This window comes from Salvia miltiorrhiza, chromosome 2 (assembly GCF_028751815.1).
Source record: "Salvia miltiorrhiza cultivar Shanhuang (shh) chromosome 2, IMPLAD_Smil_shh, whole genome shotgun sequence".
NCBI lineage: Eukaryota > Viridiplantae > Streptophyta > Magnoliopsida > Lamiales > Lamiaceae > Salvia > Salvia miltiorrhiza.
The window spans coordinates 38477624-38498160 of NC_080388.1; the positions used below are offsets into that span (position 1 = coordinate 38477624).

Genomic DNA, 20537 nt, shown 5'->3' on the forward strand with positions numbered 1-20537 from the left:
GTAATAATTTGTTCGTTAGTTTAATTTGGTCTAGTATATATCTTTTTTTTATTATTATTATTGTAGTCTGTATCTTTTTTTTTTTAATTAAATCACTAACCGTAAGTTCGAATCTAAAAATGTAATGACCCGACTTTTTATTAAGGATTATATACTTTTAAATTACTGATTTAAGGATTGATTATGGTAATTAGGGATCAGCATCCATTAATAAAATACGAACTTATATGAATTTGATAATTTATATATGTGATGATTTATTTTTTTTATTTTCAATAGATGATGCACTCAAAATATATTTTGAGTCCATTAATTTATTGTGGAGAATTTAACACTGAAGTGTTAAATATGAATCTTTTATCGATTGTTTACTTAAGCCCATGAGTAATTTAATTTATGTTAGAGGCAAGCTCAAGTGAATTTTATGCTTCAATGAGAATTAGGCTTATATATCTTAATGTGTTTATATGAGATTAAGCACATATGGTTCTCATTCATCCACATCCCTCTCATTCTTCTATTAAACCAATCACCAATACGTTCACAATTTTCTTCACCTACTACTTCACAATTTTCTTCACCAATACGTTCACAATTTTCTTCACCTACTACTTCACAATTTTCTTCACCTCTAAAGTCAATCTCCAAATAGAATTTTGCTTCTTTAAAACCTATTCCACTATCTCAACTCACCCATTCCCACCTCTGCAGCAAGTTTTATAAAGTAATAGAGTGAAGATTATTCATCTCATTCAATTCTTCTTCACAATTGGCTTCTAATCTATGCCATATATAAAATCTGCAGAGACTAATACCATACACCTATTCAAGGTATTCCCGTTTCTATTATATTATGTGAAATTTCTGGGGTATAGATGGGAGTGTGGTGAATATTTGTACAAAGTTTCATGTTATTTGAACTTCGTTTACTACCCTTTTAAAATTTGAGAAGTCTACTGCCCGTATCTGTTGAAACTGTCGTGAGGCAGATGATTAAGTTAACTATTTCAGTAACCATATGTTGATATTTAGCTCTCAAATTTTTATGGTATAAATTTATATGCGTTATCTATCTGCATATAAAATTTGGGGTCATTCCGGAAACGTTTGCTATTTTTCAAAGATCTGGACTTTCAGTTGGCAGAAACTGCCGAATCTGGTAGGCGATGGGAAAATCGCTATATCTCTTAAACTACTTGGAGTTTTTCAACACACTTTTTTTTCAATTAAACTAGACTCAAAGAGGTTTCTATTGAAATAAAATTCGACTCCATACGAGTTCGGAGTAAAAGCAGTTTATTAGTTGAAGTTGAATCTATACAGTTTTGTTGAGATGGAAATGATTCAAAATAATTCCTATTAAGGATTTTAAAGTTTTATTGTTGATAAAATATCACTTTTAGTTTATAAATGAGCTATTGATGTGTATGTATATATATTGGAGATTGGCATTATTAAATGGGGAAAAGGAAAACGTTTTATGTTTATAGAATTATTCTTTATTTATAATAGATAAATAAATGAATAAAATGGAATTTCCTACATCCTCAAAGGTACATGAAGTATTTTGATAAAGGAAGAACGATTGTATATGAGTTAGATATAGTTGTTTAAGGAAATATGGGTAGTTAGAGAAATGAGTGAATAAGTGATTCACTGCTTTTGTTGTTATCTTTTCTATTATTCACTCGAACACATGTTTTCGTGTTATCAAAGGTTCAAATAAACAAAAGCGTCTGAGTAACCTATCGCGCTAAGGAAAGAGAATCGTTGTCTTAAGTAGCAAAACACTGCAATCAGGTGGGCATTACTTTTACTATACGTATATAGAGATCCCCTGCTTGTCGTAGGCCTCTTATACGAATGAATGCATGAGATGATTTAACTGTTAATTTCAGTTTTATATATCTATCAAACGAGTTTAATGCTACCTTTGAGCAAGTTATTTCATGACAAAATCTTTGAGTTAAAGTTATTTCAAGTATTGTCTTGCCATAAAATGTTTAAATTTTAGTATGATATCTATCTGCTTTGGCTTTGCCAATGATGCAATCGAATTCGGGTCCTGAGCAGTTGATAGCTATCCTGCCAGGGCTAGTGTACACCAGTGACCGTGAGTCATCTAGCGGGTTGGCCGGTCAAGTGACCGTGAGAGGTGGCCACCTCTCCGGCACACAGTTCCAGATATGATAGATTACAAGAGAACTTAGACTGCAGTCGAACTTTAAGAATCACAAATGAATTTAGTAAGCTTGGGCCTTTTTAGCGAAAAACTCCCTTGCTGTACTGTTTATGATGGCATGACAATTTACAGTTTTGAAGCATGTATTTTTATACCTAGGCATACGTGCCCACTGAGTGCTTTTGTACTCAGCCCTGCATATGTTTTCTAAATGTGCAGGTTGAGCTGATGTGATGATGGTGCTGCAATGAGCGGAGTCTCCAGGGTTGTTAATAAATAGTTAACCTGTCTAGAATATGTCTTCATACATATGTCTAGCTACTTTCCGCTGCAAGATGTTGTTGATGTTATAGTATGTTATGTCATACTTTGAGTCTTAAGAGAATGGTTTCATATGATGTATAACTTGATTAATGATATTAATTAAGTTTTATGCTGTCTTTCATAGACTATTTTCAATTGAGTATTCATGAATAAAAATGACGAGTTTTATTAAGATGAGTAAGTTTTACGGCTATAAATGACGCCCCTTTTCTTCCCCTTCTTCTTTAACCCCATCCCTAGTCGTTGATCACTCGGCTTAACTATCCTTAGTTAGGGCGGGCTGTGACAAAAAAAATACTGTAGTATTTTTATTCGAGTTTATTGAATGTGGTTATTATATTGTCACTATACTCTGAATTTCAATATCTTTTTGAAAGGTATATCTTTATTTTTCTGTGCGAAATTTTTATTCCACTGTCTGATAAATTTTCTTTATTTTTCTGGTCAATATTTTTATTCCACTGTCGGATAAATTTTCGAGCATCGGAAATGTGACACGACACTTGGCACGACGAACGCTTGCGTGTTAGTCTAATTGAAAATAATAAAATAACGTGGAAATACAGAAAAATGCCTATTTCTGTTTTCTTTTACTTCTATATAGTAATACTATTTCTCCATTAAAAATATACTCTTTCTGTCCCAACTTTTAAAATTCAATTTTTTTTAATGTTTTTTTTTATTTTAATATTCATTTCTATTTTTAGTAAAAATAAATGAGACATTTGTTTCATTTTAATTATTTTAATATTTACATAAAATGTGAGACCCGTATTTCATTCACAACACACCTAACCACTTTATTAAAATCAGTGTCACTCTCAAATAGATACAATTAGAACGGATGGAGTAGTATTTATTAACCATTTTATTCAAATTCATGCTAAACTCAATATTATATACTTTTTTTAAACCGACGAAGTATTTCACAATTCAAGTACTAAACTATTGTTTCGCACACAAAATACAAAATATTAATTTAAAAAGCGTTAAGGAAGATTATACTCTCTTTTTTTGAGACAATGAATGAAGATTGTACTAAAAAATATTTTTAGAAGATTGTATAAAAGTGATATAGGTTTATTTCGAGCACAAAACTCAGGCTCCTATTACCCAAAAACGAAAATAATAATAATAATAATAAATAGCATCACTATATTATCAAGTTAGTAGGCCATAAACAATTGTGAAAGCACAAGAGTCCTTCAAACAAGAGTACGAGTTTCTGTATTACAAATTAAATCTTAAAATAAGTGGAGTGAATTTAGTTTGATGGATAAATTTATTATTGAAAAAAGAGGGATAATAAAAATTTATGTCTTTAAATATATATATATATATATATATATATATATATATATATATATTTCAATATTTGACACAAAAGAGAAGTTCACTATTTTTTCTTCCTTATTTTCACTTCAAAGATGGATAATATTATCCCTTCATTTTTGAGTGGAAAATATTATCCCTTCATTTTTTAGTGGATAATATTATTCATCATTAAAGTGAAAATAAGAAAGGAAAAATGGTGAACTTATCTTTTGTGTCAAATGTTGGAAAAGAAATGAGACATTTAAAGGCAGAATTTTTTGTTATCCTTCATTTTCCAATGATAAATTGATCCATCAGACTGCGTTTACTTTTATGGATAAATTTATCAATAAAAAATGACGGATAACTAAAATTTATGTCTTTAAATGTCTCTTTTTATATCATATTTTACACAAAAGAGAAGTTCATTATTATTTTTTTTTCCTTATTTTCACTTTAAAGATGAATAATATTATCCACTCAAAAATAAAGAGATAATATAATCCATCCTTAAAGCGAAATAAGAAAGAAAAAATGATGAACTTTTCTTTTGTGTCAAATATTAAAAAAAAAAAGAGACATTTAAAGATATAAATTTTTATTAGGGTTAATTACCGTAAAATTAAAAAGTTTTTCGAAATTTCGCGATATTCTTACCAATTTAAAAATCGGCATAGAAATACATGATTCAAGAATTTGTTCTTAATATTCCCAAAATTAAAAAATACGGCGAGATGACATGGCAAACACCTATGACATGTCAATTACATGCCAATTAGGTATTACATGTCATTTGTTTTTGATTTTTTAATAATCTTATTTTAATAAAATATAATAATTATTAATAAATTAATTTACAATAAATAAAAAAAAACCCCTCTCCCCTCTCCCCTCTCCCCTCTCTCATCCCTCACGTCACCCTCTTCTCTCACCCTCGATTTACCGGAACAAGGAGGCAGACGCCACCACCGCGGTGTGCCGCCGCCTCCGGCGTCTCTTCCCCCTTCACTGGTGGACTCAGGGCCAGGAGCCACCGCTGCAGTCTCCCTTTCTCTCATCTTTTCCCTCTATGCCGACGAACGGCGTAAAACGACGCTGTCTCCCCCTCTTTCTTCCCCTTTCTTCCGGCAGATCTGGAACCGCACAACGGCATAGCTGCCGTCGTCGCGCCGCCGCCGTTCGTCTGCCCAGGTAAACCCTAATTCCCCTTTTTCATTTTTATTTTTTCTAGGGCACAACATAGCGTGGCTGTCTGATTTGCAGAGGGAATGAGGGAGGTCTAAAAACGAGGAAGGAGGGAGGCGGTGGCTTTCTGATTTGCAGAGGAAAGAGGTGGTGGTGGGTGGCTTTCTGCCGCTGCGCCACAGATCTGGTTGTGGGAGGAGCAACGGCGGTGACGGCGGGGTGAGGACAGAGTGTTAGGTCCGGGGGGTCTCGAATAGGTGTATGGGGGGGGGAATACACCTATAGGCTATTTTTACAACAATCTACTGACCTCAATCAGAGGGATCTCAGTCAGAGATTGAAACGAAACTTTGCACGCAAACAAGGACTCCTGTTTTCACTGAAAACAGTTTTGACCAACAGGGTTGACGACTGATACTGAAAGCTCTTCAGTAATGAGTTATCAGTTAAGTTGCTGGAACTTAACTGATCCAAGTAAGGGCTCCAGTCGTGTTTGCTAAGATAGAGATGATATCACTCTTCCTTACTATCAGAGGATAGTTCAGTCAGATTGATATCATACGCAGCGGAAATTAAACTTAGTTTCGTAATAGCCTCGGTGGAGCAGGTTGTTGGATTAAGGTTTCTCTTTGCTGTTAGTCAGTGTTCAGTTTTATCAATTGAAATAGCACAAGTAAGAATATAAAACTGAAAGCTGTAAATAACACAGAGACTTTTACGTGGTTCGGAAAAACCCTTTCCTACATCCACGGCTGGTTGATCAGACCAACAATCCACTCCGCAAGTGCTTCACTGGTGCACTGCAAACCGTACCCGTGTGCTTGCCTGGTGCACACAACCGTAAACTGAAGATAACCCCTCTTCAGCACCCACACACCTCGCGTAGGATTTCCCTGCTAAGCACACCTCGTGCTCAGACTTTTCACTCAGAGTTCAGAGTACCTTCCTGAACTCCGAATCACTCAAACACTCTTATGGGGGAGAGGTTTAAACGAGTGCCAACTATACTTACAAAGAACAAGTTCTTTGAAGCAAGTTTGACCCTTGGCTTCTGGGTAAACAGATATATGCCTAGGGTCTAAGAGAATGTATGTAATCAGCAGTGACTGATTTTGGCTTTGGAATTCTCTTCTTCGATTCAAGCTTTGGGCGGTTAAGCTTTAGGCTGAGTAGCAATTTCGGCAGAGCTTCAGCTTATGTCGTTGAATCGGTGAAGATTGAAGTGATCCTCGAGCGCTATTTGTAGGAGAACTCTTGAATAGATCCGTTGGCGTAAATCGTCCTCAAGATTTCTTCCGTTGGAGAGCAATTCGAATTTGGGCTGAGACTTCAATCTTCGAGGTTCCTTGTCTGTGTGGAAACGGCTCTCTTTGATGGACAGGAGATGTGACATCTCTGAAAAGTAACCACCAGATAGAAATGACCTCTGCAGAGATAAGATATTCTGAGATCTCTGCAGTTAATGCGGCTGTACTTGTGCGTACGTGGATTCCTCTGAACGTTGGAAGATTAGTCCTAGGATGAATGTTCAACTGATACTTGACTTTAGTATCAGTCCTTTGCGCGCATTAAATAATCAGTCTTCAACTGATACTTCAGTTGGTAACTGCAGTCTTCAGTCTTCGTTCTTCAGTCTTCAGTCTTCAGTCTTCGACACCGCAACTAAACTAGAAACGAACTCTAACACTTGAGTTCAAAATGATTCTAGTCTATTACATATAAGTCCTATGAATTTTGGTATCATCAAAACAAGGGTTAGGATATTCCACAAGGTCCCAACAATTTCCCCCTTTTTGATGATGCCAAAACCACACAGCAGTTCTAGACAGCAAAAAGACTGAACTCACAGTACAAGTTCTAAACAAGGGGTGAAAACAGTTCCCCCTTAACAATAGATCCTAAAAACTTGTACTTAGAGCAAGAACGAAAACAGTTCTAAAAACAGAACTAAAAGAAGACAGAAAAACCATAATCAGAGCCTGGACAAAGAGTCATTGTCTTCAGGTTGAGATCAATAAGAAGTTCATTTCATTAATAAAGACTGATAAGCCATCAGTCGAGGTACAGAGCAAGACTTACATTGGAGTAAAAAGAAAAACAAAAACATCATGGAAAACCCATGGACTCCAGCAGTCTGCTTGGCTGCGCCTTGAACTTCTTGATCTTCATCTTCTGTCTTCGTGTCTTCATGTTCCTAAGCTTGTTCCACTCTCACTTGTGTTCCGTTGAATTGAGGTCTCTTCTGAAACGTTATCCTTCTGACTTCTGGTGATCCTTTGCTGTTCCATCATCAGTCAAGAGTTAGAGGACAGGAGCAACCTCAAGAAAAGGTTTCTCTCTGACTTCTGACTTTCCCAACTTTCCCCCTTTTTGGCAACATCAAAAAGAGAGATGACGATGGAGGCTATGATCAGACGGTACCCAACTCCTAGTCTCAGAAGTTCGTGAGAAGATTTGAGAACAGAGTGAGTCCGGATAAACAGAAGAGGAGGACGTCAGTGGTGGGGTGAGGAGAGGAGGGAGACGGAAAAGTGGAGGAGAACAAGAAAACGTAGAAGGCGGAAGATAGAAGAAGGCTGCCTTGGAAGAAGGAGAGGGCTGCCTTATGAGGAGAAGGATCAGGTTGGTGAATTGGAAAGAAAGAGAGAAGAGGGAAGGGTGTGAGAAGGAAGAATCGTAGCGGTGGCAGCTGAGAAGACTAACACCATCGATTCGCCGACCCAGGGTCTGTGAAGAATAGACCCGGTGCGGCTGAAGATGCCGGCCAACAACAAGAGAGGTCTCGTTGTTTGTTGCAAGCCAGGGAGGAGTACGATATCTGCGATAAGAAATATCTCCTCCAGAAGCGGTAAAGCTTCTTGGCGCCAGGCATGAGAATGGAAGACGCTCGCTTCGCTGGATACAAGTGAGGGTAGAGCAAACTTTGACGCCAGAGAGACGTTGAGATCCAGTGGAAGGGTCCGGTGAAGACCAAGAATGTGAGCGTCATTCTTCCACTCCATGACTTTGCAGTCATAGATTTCTCCTTTAGTCGGAACAAATTTTCTCTGCAACTTTTGAAACAATTGAAAATTTTTCTCACAGTGAAGGCTGTGGAGAGTTGTTAGTTGATGCAGAAAAACTATGAAGACAGCATGGTATAAATAGACAAGATTTGAACCGTGTAAGAAGATGAAAAGGTTTTTCGAAAACTGTGCCTAAAATGCAATTGAAGAGAAAATGCGCGTCCGCGGTCACTGCGAGGGACTGTGTTTTCTAAAAAGTTGAAAGGCATCATTGCATTCTGTCATGTCAATGAGCTTTTCAAGAAATTTTATTGCAGAGGCAAAAAGGTTGGAAGGATTTTTGGCAATAAGATCAGGACAAGTTCAATCAAAACAGATTTTCACTTTAAAAAAAATCTTGTCCTTCACGGATATTCCATTTTCCAACAATTCCAACAATCAGTTAAAGTTTTTGAAAGAAACTGATCAGTTAGAGAAAAGATTTTGAACTAAAAGCTTAAAGCTCATAACTGAAATAACTGATTTTGAAAGGTAAGCATTTAAAATACTTACTGATCAACTGAACATCGTAGTCAGTTGATACCACGTGATCCTGGTTGAATCATCAGGATGACTTCTTCTTCAGATGAGCATTCGGACTTATTGCATTCCACGTCGGCGATCGTAGAAGCAGCAGTTGGTTGACCATCAGTCAGTATGACTGTTTGAGAAGATCTTCAAACACAGCATCACTCTTCAGGGTTGATGAGGCCGATCTTTGCACATAGATCATTGAACCTCTCTTCTGGAAGAGCCTTGGTCAGCAGATCCGCTCTCTGAATAGAAGTGGGAATCCATTCCACAGAGACATTCTTCTTTTCGACATGATCACGAATGAAGTGATGTCGAATTTCGATATGCTTTACTCTGGTGTGGTGAACTGGATTCTGGGAGATTGCAATAGCACTGGAGCTGTCGCAATAGATAGGAACTTCCTTTTCGTCGATCCCATAGTCCTTTAGTTGATGGACTAACCACAGGATTTGTGAGCAGCAGCTTCCGACAGCAACGTATTCAGCTTCAGTTGTAGAGGTGGCGACTGAAGTCTGCTTCTTTGAAAACCAAGAGATGAGCTTGTTGCCTAGGAATTGACATGTTCCGGAGGTTGATTTGCGATCAAGCTTGCATCCACCGAAGTCTGAATCTGAATATCCGGTGAGCTTGATGTCGTCGTCTGCTGGATACCACAATCCTAAGTTGGGCGTGCCTTTGAGATATCTCAGAATCCGCTTAGCTGAATCCAAATGAGCGTCCTTAGGATCTGATTGATATCTTGCACATACCCCGACTGCAAATGCGATATCTGGTCTGCTCGCAGTCAAATACAGCAAAGATCCAAAGATTTCTCTGTACTTCTTCGAAGAAACAGAGTTTCCTTCTGAACCTGGATCAACTTTCCAGTTTGTGTTCATTGGGATCTTGACTGACTTCATGTGCTGAATACCGAACTTAGCTATCAGCTCCTTGGCATACTTGGACTGGCTGATCAGTATTCCTTCGTTGGTCTGCTTGACTTGCAATCCGAGAAAGAAATTCATTTCTCCCATCATGGACATTTGAAACTTGTTGGTCATGATGTCAGCAAACTTCTTGCACATGCGTTCGGATTTGGATCCGAAGATTATGTCATCGACATAAATCTGAACAAGTAATAGATCTTCTCATTCTTTGAGAGTGAACAGAGTTATGTCCACAGATCCCTTTTTGAAGACTTGTTCAATCAGATACTCCGAGAGAGTGTCATACCACGCTCTTGGTGCTTGCTTCAACCCATAGAGCGCTTTCTTCAGCTTGTACACCTTTTCTGGTCCAGCAACCTCAAACCCTGGAGGTTGTTCCACATAGACTTCATCTGTGAGCACTCCATTGAGAAATGCACACTTGACATCCATTTGGTGTACCTTGAAACCTTTGTGAGCTGCGAAGGCTAAGAAGAGTCTGACTGCTTCCAATCTGGCAACTGGGGCGAACGTCTCGTCGTAGTCGATTCCTTCTTCTTGACTGTATCCTTTAGCCACTAGCCTTGCTTTGTTTCTCACAACGTTTCCTTCTTCGTCTTCCTTGTTCTTGAAAATCCATTTCAAGCCAATCACCTTTGCATCGTCTGGTCGATCCACAAGCTCCCAAACTGAATTCCGGTTGAATTCATTGAGTTCTTCTAGCATTGCGATGACCCACTGAGTAGACTTCAGAGCTTCTTAAATATCCTTGGGCTCTGTAGTTGATAAGAAACAACTGAAATTCTTATCTTCGTTGATGCAGTTCTGATTGATGTCGAAGACGAGGTTGCACATTGATCTCCGAGTCTTGACGCCATCTGATGGTTCTCCAATGATGTTTTCCTTTGAGTGGAGTTCAAACCATCTTCGATACTTCTTGATCTCTTTAGGGGAAGGTGGGGCTTCTTCGGTCAGAATTGCTCTGGGGTGTTGAGCACCTTCTGGAGCAGGGGAGAGTTGAGCTGGAGTGGCTTCTGCGCGTTCAACTCGAACTTCAGTAACTGGAGTTCCCCCTTGACTGATGTCGTCTTCATTGGCTCCAGTCTGAACTTCAGACCTTTGGTTGATCTTCTGATACTAAAGCATCTCAGCATCTTCATCTTTGCCTGGTCCCCATATCAAGACAGTAGAGGGCTCGATGTTGTGGATTTCAGCTTTGGAACCTTCAGCGATCTGAACATACTTTTCAGCTTCTTGTTCCCTGAAACCATCTGTAGACTCATCAAAGACCACATGAGGTGTTTCTTCAACATAAAGAGTTTGAGTATTAAACACTCGATAGGCTTTGCTTGAACGTTCTGTTCCAGAGTATCCAAGAAAGACTCATGGATCAACCTTGCTATCGAAAGTGTTCAACCTCTTCTTATCATTGTTGTGTATGAAACACTTAGAACCGAAAGCATGAAAGTAGGCAATCGATGGCTTTCTGTTCTTCCATAACTTGTATGGAGTTCTTCCATGTCTCTGAGTGAGGAAGGAGCGATTCTGCGTGTAGCATGCGTTGTTGACTGCTTCGGCCCAAAACTTCAAGGGGAGTTTTGACTCGGCTAGCATCGTCCTTGCTGCTTCCTTTAGAGACCGGTTTCTTCTTTCTGCAACTCCATTCTGCTGTGGGGTTCTTGCTGCAGAAGTTTGATGACTGATTCCTTGTTCATCACAATACTTACGAATGACAGTATTGAGGAACTCAGTCCCACAATCTGATCTGATGCTGATGATGTTGACTTCCTTTTCAACGCTCAGTCTTCTCAGCAGCTTTGGCAGTTCCTCCAGTGTCTCTTTCTTCTTGAAGAGAAATATAACCCAAGTATATCGTGAATAATCATCAACGACTACTAAGGTATACTTCCTACCATTGTAGCTTCTTGGAGTGATCGGGCCAAACAGATCCATGTGAAGTAGATGCAGAATCCTTTCTGAGGAGTGTCCTGACTTTGACTTGAATGACATCCGCGTTTGCTTTCCTCTGAGGCATGCTTCACATTCTTGCTTCTTCTGGAACACAATAGAAGGAAGGCCTTCTACCAGTTGATGTTTAGCAAGTTTGTTGATCGTGTTGAAGTTGAGATGGTTGAGTCTCTTGTGCCATAGCCAATTGAGCTCCGAGCTGCTCTTGCTGATGAGGCATGTTTATGGTGGGCTGTCTTCCCAAGAAACGACGTAAAGACTTCCTTGTCTGAATCCTTTCAGAACCACATTCTTCTGATTGTTTCTAACAGTGAATCCATCCTTCTTGATCTTCACTGTGAAACCACTGTCACAAAATTGACTCACAGACAACAGATTATGTTTAAGACCAGAAACAAAGCTAACATTACTGATACTGGCGTTACCCATGTTGAGCACACCGAAGCCTTTTGTTTCTCCGATTGAGTTGTCTCCGAATGCAACTTTGGATCCAGCTTTCTCAACATACTGAGATAGATATTCTTTGTAGCCCATCATGTGCTTCGAACAGCCACTATCCAGATACCACGTTCTGATTGAAGCTTTGGCCTCTTCCTTCTTTTTATGTTTCCTGACATTGACCTGCAAGGAAGAGTTGCTTCAGGCACCCAATCAAGCTTTGGGTCCTTCGATGTTAGCTCGAGTTCCTTTTAGAACCCATATCTGCTTCAGAGTTGGTCTGGCTGGTCTCTTGCGCTTTGTTGATTGTCTGATTGACGTCGTTAGCGCTTCAGCTGGCACATGAGCATTCTTCTGTTGAGAAATCCTTTTGAAGGCCTCACTCTTGTAGCAGTTCTGTTTGATGAGTGGTTGAGGTCTTCTTTGCTCGGCAAAGTATCTTCCCTGAGATACTCGAGTCTTTGCAGACTTGTGGAGATTTGTCTGAAGTTCAGTAGCTTGTCGTTGAGGAAGTGGCATAGCTCGACTGGACTCAGCATTGCTTGATCTCCATGGATGTTGTTCCTTCTGAAACTGAACTGGGAATGTCAGTTTCTGACTGATGTGTCTTTTCTTCCCCCTGGGTTGATGAGGAAGATTCTTCTTGGCTTCTGATGTTCCTTCCCTGATCTTTGACTGAAATCTGCTTTCCAGTCTTCTCAGTAGAATGATCTAGTTGGGGGCCTCCTTAGCTCGTCTGAAGCTTCGTGGAGGAGGAACATTTGATCTAGCCATTAGTCTGCACTTGCGAACTTCATCCATATCATGATCTCTTGATTCTTCTGAGGTTGTGATTTCAGAAGGATCGTCCTTTGAGATGATCATGATATCCTTTCCTTTGACAGCTGCAACCTTTCCTCCAATGCTGTTGACCAGTCTTTTCGACGAAAAGTTGCTCATCATGGGAGACTGCATCATGCAGTTCTTGACTGTTTCTTCCAGCTTGTGATTGAGCCTCTTGATTTCATGAGATGCTCTTTCACATTCTGAGTTGGAGATTCTGAGCTCTTCTTCCAGTCGGCTGTTCTCCATGATTAGCTGATCAAGACAAGTTTCATCCGGAAAGTAGATGATTGTCTGATTTTTAGCTCATTCATCATTGATCTCCTTGTCCATTTTCTGATTCTGCTTGAGGAGATCTTCGAACATTTTCCTCAGCTGACAGTGATCAGTCATGAGCTGATCAAACTCGTCAGTTTCATCGGATGAGCTATCTCCAGATTCTGAGTGGTCTCCTGAAAGCATCAGGAAGTTATCAGTAAATGGAGTTTTTGAGTGAGAGTTTACCTCTGAGCCATTCATTCCATTGTCGTAGCTGTTGTCAGCCACGCTTTCTGATTCATTGGCCATCAGGGCTCGACTCTCATCATCTGAGCTGGAACTGTCGAAGTCGGATGATTCTGATGTGTCTTTGGAAGAGTCAGCATCGTCAGCAACCATCGCTTTCTTCTTCGAAAAGCTACGATCTTTCTTAGCTTTCAGTTCTCTGCGCTCGGCTGGAGTCAGATCAGGGCATTCATGTCGAAAGTGCCATTTCTTTCTACATCCAAAGCATTCCATATCTTTGATGTCGTAAGCGGCTGACTTCCTTTCTCCGCTTCGATCTGTGGAATGTCTGGAGTTCTCTTCTCTTTCTTTTCCTTTGTAGTGCTGCTTGTGGAACCTTCTATACTTCCGGAACTTGGACTCCATCTTGTTGAATCTTTCAGTCAACAAGGCATATTGACTGAAGAAGTCCTCTGGGTTGAGTTCCGTTGGCTCCTTGATCTGCTTCTTGACTTCTCTGGTTAAGGCCTTCAGTGCAACTCCTCTTGAGGTTGATGGACCATCTTCGTCTGATCCTCCAGCCTTCTTGTTACCAAGATTTCTCAGAAGGTCGAACTCATTTGCCATGAGATCGGAGAAAAGCTTGTTTGTCGGGAGCTGACTGAATCCTGGCTTATGTTGATAAGTGATTGAGTAGATCTGCCATTCTCCTCGTGGCAGTGCTCGAAGAATCTTCAGGTTGATTTCTCGTTGAGTGTATTTGTCTTTGGAAATGGATTGAACTTCATTCAAGATGAGATTGAATCTTTGTTCCATTTCCTCGACAGATTCATTCTTGAGCATGAGGAAGGAGTCGAATTTCTGGCAAGCTATGGATAGCTTATTCTCCTTGATTTTCTCAGAACCTACGCACATTCTTTCCAGAATGCCCCACATCTCCTTTGCTGTTCCGCACTTGATGATCTTCATGACATGCTTGTCAGGAACAGTGCCGGAGATGATGCTTTTGGCGAGGTTGTCTAACTCATCTTGCTTCCTTTCTTCTGTGGTGAAGTCTGCCTTTGACTTGGGCTGGACCTCATCGTAAGGATCCTGTCGGAGATCAGCAGTAATCCTTTTGATCATTTCGGTGATGGTGATTGGTCCGCTGGTGATGACTTCCCACATTCGGCAATGTTGGGCGGTGAGGAAGCTTTCAAGCCGAAACTTCCATATGTCGTATTTTTCAATACTAAACATAGGTAGAGAAGCTAATCTGCTGTGGTTAGTCTCTATCAAAAAAGAGAGAACAGATAATAGCAGATAGAGCAATTAGCAAGCACAAAAAGAAAGAGTAAAACTTTTTTCGAGACCTTTAAGACAAAGGATCTAGTTCAAATAGAATCTAGTCAGAGACAGATAGTTCTTGCGAACAACCTGCTCTGATACAAATTGTTAGGTCCGGGGGGTCTCGAATAGGTGTATGGGGTGGGGAATAGACCTATAGGCTATTTTTATAACAATCTACTGACCTCAATCAGAGGGATCTCAGTCAGAGATTGAAACGAAACTTTGCACGCAAACAAGGACTCCTGTTTTTACTGAAAACAGTTTTGACCAACAGGGTTGACGACTGATACTGAAAGCTCTTCAGTAATGAGTTATCAGTTAAGTTGCTGGAACTTAACTGATCCAAGTAAGGGCTTCAGTCGTGTTTGCTAAGATAGAGATGATATCACTCTTCCTTACTATCAGAGGATAGTTCAGTTAGATTGATATCATACGCAGCGGAAATTAAACTTAGTTTCGTAATAGCCTCGGTGGAGCAGGTTGTTGGATTAAGGTTTCTCTTTGCTGTTAGTCAGTGTTCAGTTTTATCAATTGAAATAGCACAAGTAAGAATAGAAAACTGAAAGCTGTAAATAACACAGAGACTTTTACGTGGTTCGGAAAAACCCTTTCCTACATCCACGGCTGGTTGATCAGACCAACAATCCACTCCGCAAGTGCTTCACTGGTGCACTGCAAACCGTACCTGTGTGCTTGCCTGGTGCACACAACCGTAAACTAAAGATAACCCCTCTTCAGCACCCACACACCTCGCGTAGGATTTCCCTGCTAAGCACACCTCGTGCTCAGACTTTTCACTCAAAGTTCAGAGTACCTTCCTGAACTCCGAATCACTCAAACACTCTTATGGGGGAGAGGTTTAAACGAGTGCCAACTATACTTACAAAGAACAAGTTCTTTGAAGCAAGTTTGACCTTTGGCTTCTGGGTAAACAGATATATGCCTAGGGTCTAAGAGAATGTATGTAATCAGCAGTGACTAATTTTGGCTTTGGAATTCTCTTCTTCGATTCAAGCTTTGGGCGGTTAAGCTTTAGGCTGAGTAGCAATTTCGGCAGAGCTTCAGCTTATGTCGTTGAATCGGTGAAGATTGAAGTGATCTTCGAGCGCTATTTGTAGGAGAACTCTTGAATAGATCCGTTGGCGTAAATCGTCCTCAAGATTTCTTCCGTTGGAGAGCAATTCGAATTTGGGCTGAGACTTCAATCTTCGAGGTTCCTTGTCTGTGTGGAAACGGCTCTCTTTGATGGACAGGAGATGTGACATCTCTGAAAAGTAACCACCAGATAGGAATGACCTCTGCAGAGATAAGATATTCTGAGATCTCTACATTTAATGCGGCTGTACTTGTGCGTACGTCGATTCCTCTGAACGTTGGAAGATCAGTCCTAGGATGAATGTTCAACTGATACTTGACTTTAGTATCAGTCCTTTGCGCGCATTAAATAATCAGTCTTCAACTGATTCTTCAACTGATACTTCAGTTGGTAACTGCAGTCTTCAGTCTTCAGTCTTCGTTCTTCAGTCTTCAGTCTTCAGTCTTCGACACCGCAACTAAACTAGAAACGAACTCTAACACTTGAGTTCAAAACGATTATAGTCTATTACATATAAGTCCTATGAATTTTGGTATCATCAAAACAAGGGTTAGGATATTCCACAAGGTTCCCAACACAGAGAGAGAGGGCGGCGATAAGGGTGTTTTTACAACTCAGACGAGGGTGGCTGGCGCTGGCGACTTCGCCGGAACAGGGGGCGAGCTGGTGGCTGGCCGCCGGTGATTGGGTTCTGGTGGTCTGGAGATTTCGCCCCATTTTTTTTTAAAATTGTAGTTGGAAATCAAAACGACGTCATTTTGATTAAAACTAAACAACGTCGTTCTTTTAGTCGGCCGACATCGCCACGCTGGACATTCCGGTGTCCATGTCAGCTTCAAATTGGGGAAAATTTTTAATTATGGGAACATTAAGAACAAATTCTTTGATTCATGTATTCCTACGTCGGTTTTTAAATTAGTCATAATATCGCGAAATTTTGAAAAGCTTTTTAATTTTACGGTAATTAATTCTTTTTATTATTTATTATTTATTATTTTTTATATATAAATTATTCATTAAAGTAAATGCACCGTCGCACCGTCGAACTAAACGCACCCGTAATCAACAAGTATAATTTTCTATATAATCGTGAGAGGTGCGACGAACTAAACGCACCCGTAATCAACAAGTATTAATTTTCTATATAATCGTAAGAAGTCTCTATATATGATTATCCATCACTCCGCTCTCGACGCCAATCCGGCGAAGTATGTTAGAAAAATACAGTAGGTTTACATTCACGGCTAAAATTTAATGTGGGATTCAATGGACTAAAATAGAATTATATGGATTACAATGTCACCTACTCTTATTAATTTAAAATAAAGGCTATATAAACACGTATATCTGACGAGGGACGTGACTTGAGTTGATAATTTTTTTTTTTTTTTTTTTTTTTTTGAAGTCTTGAGTTGAGAATTGGTACTGTAATCTTAAATAGAGCAAGGGATATGACTCTTATCTTTGAAAACCACGTTAGCAACTTTACATGCATATTTGGACTTGTCGAATTTCACAAAACAAGCTTCCCTTGAAATGGGGGTTATTTCTCTCTCAAAAAAAGAAAAAAGAAAAAAAGAAATGGGGGTTATTTCCCTAAAAAGTTAAATACATAGATAAATATTTGTGGTGTTATATTCTGTATACCAAAATCAATCCCAATACGTACAATCATTTTTAGCAATTTCGATCTCCAATCTTTCACCTTTGACGTTCATTTCAATTGCGAATTCATACACAAATTTCATCGAAAAAAAATAAATTGTCGAAATTGGTACAAATCAAAATGTGAAGTCATAATTAAAACATTTTTAAAATGACGTTGATTGAAACTATTATATATATGCAGGGACGGAGCCAGGAATTAAATTCGGGGGGGCTAAACTTGAACGGACCGCCCCCGAGTTTTTTTTTTGGGCATTCTGTATATTTAAGGTGTTTTTTTTTTTATTAAAATACGAGCATAATACTAATAATAACGAACAATATTTTCATAGATTATATAATTTCAATATATCACAAAACTTTTTTTGGACGTTCCGTATATTTAAGACATTTTTTATTAAAAGGCAAGCATAATAATAATAATAACAAACAACATGTTCATAGATTATATATTTTCTATATATTACAAATTAGTTTTGAATACATTATAATTTTTTTTAGCATTTCATACATATTAGGCATTTTTTATTAAAAGACAAGTATAATAGTAATAATAACAAACAATATTTCATAGATTATATAGTTTTAAATAACAAAATTATCCTTAAATTAAGTATACATGAGAGAATATAATAACCAAATACTCTTTTATAAAATAAAATTATTTTATAATAGGTATAAACATATATCTATATATATTAGAAAAAAAACTCAAAATTTGGGAGGTAGCCCCCCCCCGGGGGGGCTCCGTCACTGTATATATGGGTCAAACTTGATTATTTATTTATAATTAACTATATATGTCCCCCTTATTACTTTATTTTCGTCTCACTGTGATAAATAATTTATAGGATAATTAATGTATAAATACATGAACTTTATTCACTTTTTTGTATTTAACATAAACTTTAAATTCTAGTTATCAATACATAAAATTTACTTACTTTTGGTATTTAATGTGAATTTTAAAATATAGTTATAAATACATGAACTTTAAAATTATTCAATTTTTGATTCGTTTTTCATTTTTTTTTTCAAATCAAACGTGGACAATTTCTCGCTATAAAAATTAATCTTCACCGTCTATTTTTGGCCCATTTTTTATGTTCCGAATTTCTGAATTTGACTTTTTGAATGACAAAATTGGCTTTTTGAAATCCCCAACTCTTAAAGATGAAATTGGCTTTCTGAATTTGAGAAATGTGTAGACAATTTTTTATATTGTTCACTTTTATATTTTAGTTTTGGGTTATTTTCCTCAAACTAAAAACAACGTCATCGTATCTCAGCGCCGAATTGCCTACATCAAAATTCAAGCATTCCAAGTCAACTTTAATTTGGGAAAAATGAAAAACAAGTCAGAAAATGAATAAGTTTAAAGTTCATGTTAAATACCAAAGTAAGTAAAGTTCATGTATTTATAACTATGATTTAAAGTTCATGTTAAATATTAAAAAGTGACTAAAGTTCATATATTTATACACCAATTACCCTAATTTCTATATACCATCCTTTAAATATCTTGGAAATTAATTACGAATATTTTCTAGAGATGGAACATAATAAGATTATCAACAAATCAATTCTTTAAAAAAAATTGAATAGTTGTTCTATTGAATGTTTTCTCCATCAAGAAATTCGAACTTATAGTCAAGAAGGAAAAAGAAAATGAGATGACCATCCATATTAATCTGATTAGTTGTATCTATGAATATCAATATATAATACGATTAGTGATCCTTGCGCTCTCCTTAATTCAAGGTCTCATGTGGCATATCTAATAATTCAGTAATTTAAATCCCTGCAATTCTAGAGCTTCTAGCTTAATTCTATAACGCTGAAGTGGCAATATGCATCCACATCACTCATTTTATTTAAAAAAACACAAAATCTAACATTTCTCCACCCCATTTCCCAAAGCCTGAAACCAATTCCCCTTCTCCCATCTCTCACATCCGATTCTCCCCTCTCCCAACGCACATATTCATTTGACATTGTTGTCTATCTATATCTGCTAGTGGCTGAGCAGTGGACTGGGTTGGTGGATAAGGTGATGGTTGTTTTTAGTAGCTTGGCGACGATTGAGATAGGGCAAGAGGCGATCATTAAGGAAGGCGGGATCGTGGCGTTGGTGAAGGCGATTGAGGATGGGAGCAACAAAGGGAAGGAGTTCGCAATATGCAATTGTTAACTTTGTTTGATTTTTTTTTCTTTTCAAGCTAAACTAAAAGGCTTCTTGGGTACTTACCAAGACAAGAAGCTTCTTCTTCATCAAGTCTATAAATGGGGGCGAGGTATTATAGATGATTTATCTTTGTACTATGCTTTTGCGATGGCTTACTATTGAATGTATATAGCAAGTATTTCTTGAATTTGTACAAACAGAGTGGTTGAGTAATCTGAGGATTTTAAGATTGATTTTTTTCGTCGGCCGCTTTCCCCACTGTTAACTATTAAATTTACAATGTCTTGGATCTCTATATTTGTGTCTAATATATTATGGGACATACTTCTCCCATAAATTAAAAAGAAAAAAAATGCGATATATGTAACAAAAAGTGAATGTGGATCAGTATATAATAGAACATTTATTTTATTTTTTAGCTGGCTACAATAAGAATTACTAACTTTTATTTTAAATTGATATAAATACAATTAATTTAAAAAATGAATGATTAATTAGTGAAAAATCTTTATAGTTTATAAATATAGTATTAAAATTTTTTTGTGATTTTCTTTTAATAAATTATAGCATCAAATGATTCCCGCCGAATTTCGACCGGTTACACACTAGTTTTCATAATTCTTTTTACAGTTAAGATATAACTCATAGGTAATTAATTACCAATATGTTAGGTAAGATATATATGCATTATATTAAGTTTAGCAGTGTGTGACAGGGGATATTGAATGCTCCATCAAGTATAGCATTTGATGTGTTGCTATAACGCTCGTATCATTCTTAAATATTCGATTTTCTATATATATAGATCTATTTAATGAATACAAACCTGATAGTACTACATCTCTTTTTTTCAAAGTTAATATAAAATTTACTGTGGTATGATAATAAGTTTTGATTTATTTATTGAGTACTGCTAAACACACATAATATGTGCGCACATAATACCCTTGAAAATTTATTACCTAATTTAAATTATTATCATTACTAAACTACCCTTAATTTATTTTGGAAAGTTCTAAAGATTTTATTTCCTTTTTTTACTTCAATAATTTTGAAAGCCAAT

General features: G+C 37.7%; 1 long non-coding RNA gene across 1 annotated transcript; it reads left to right on the top strand.

Moving 5' to 3' along the window:
- The first annotated feature begins 132 nt into the window (after positions 1-132).
- On the top strand, positions 133-2627 carry LOC131012335 (uncharacterized). Its single transcript, XR_009097291.1, has 3 exons — positions 133-831; positions 1717-1800; positions 2402-2627. It is a non-coding gene; the product is annotated as an uncharacterized LOC131012335 (long non-coding RNA).
- The last annotated feature ends 17910 nt before the right edge of the window (positions 2628-20537 follow it).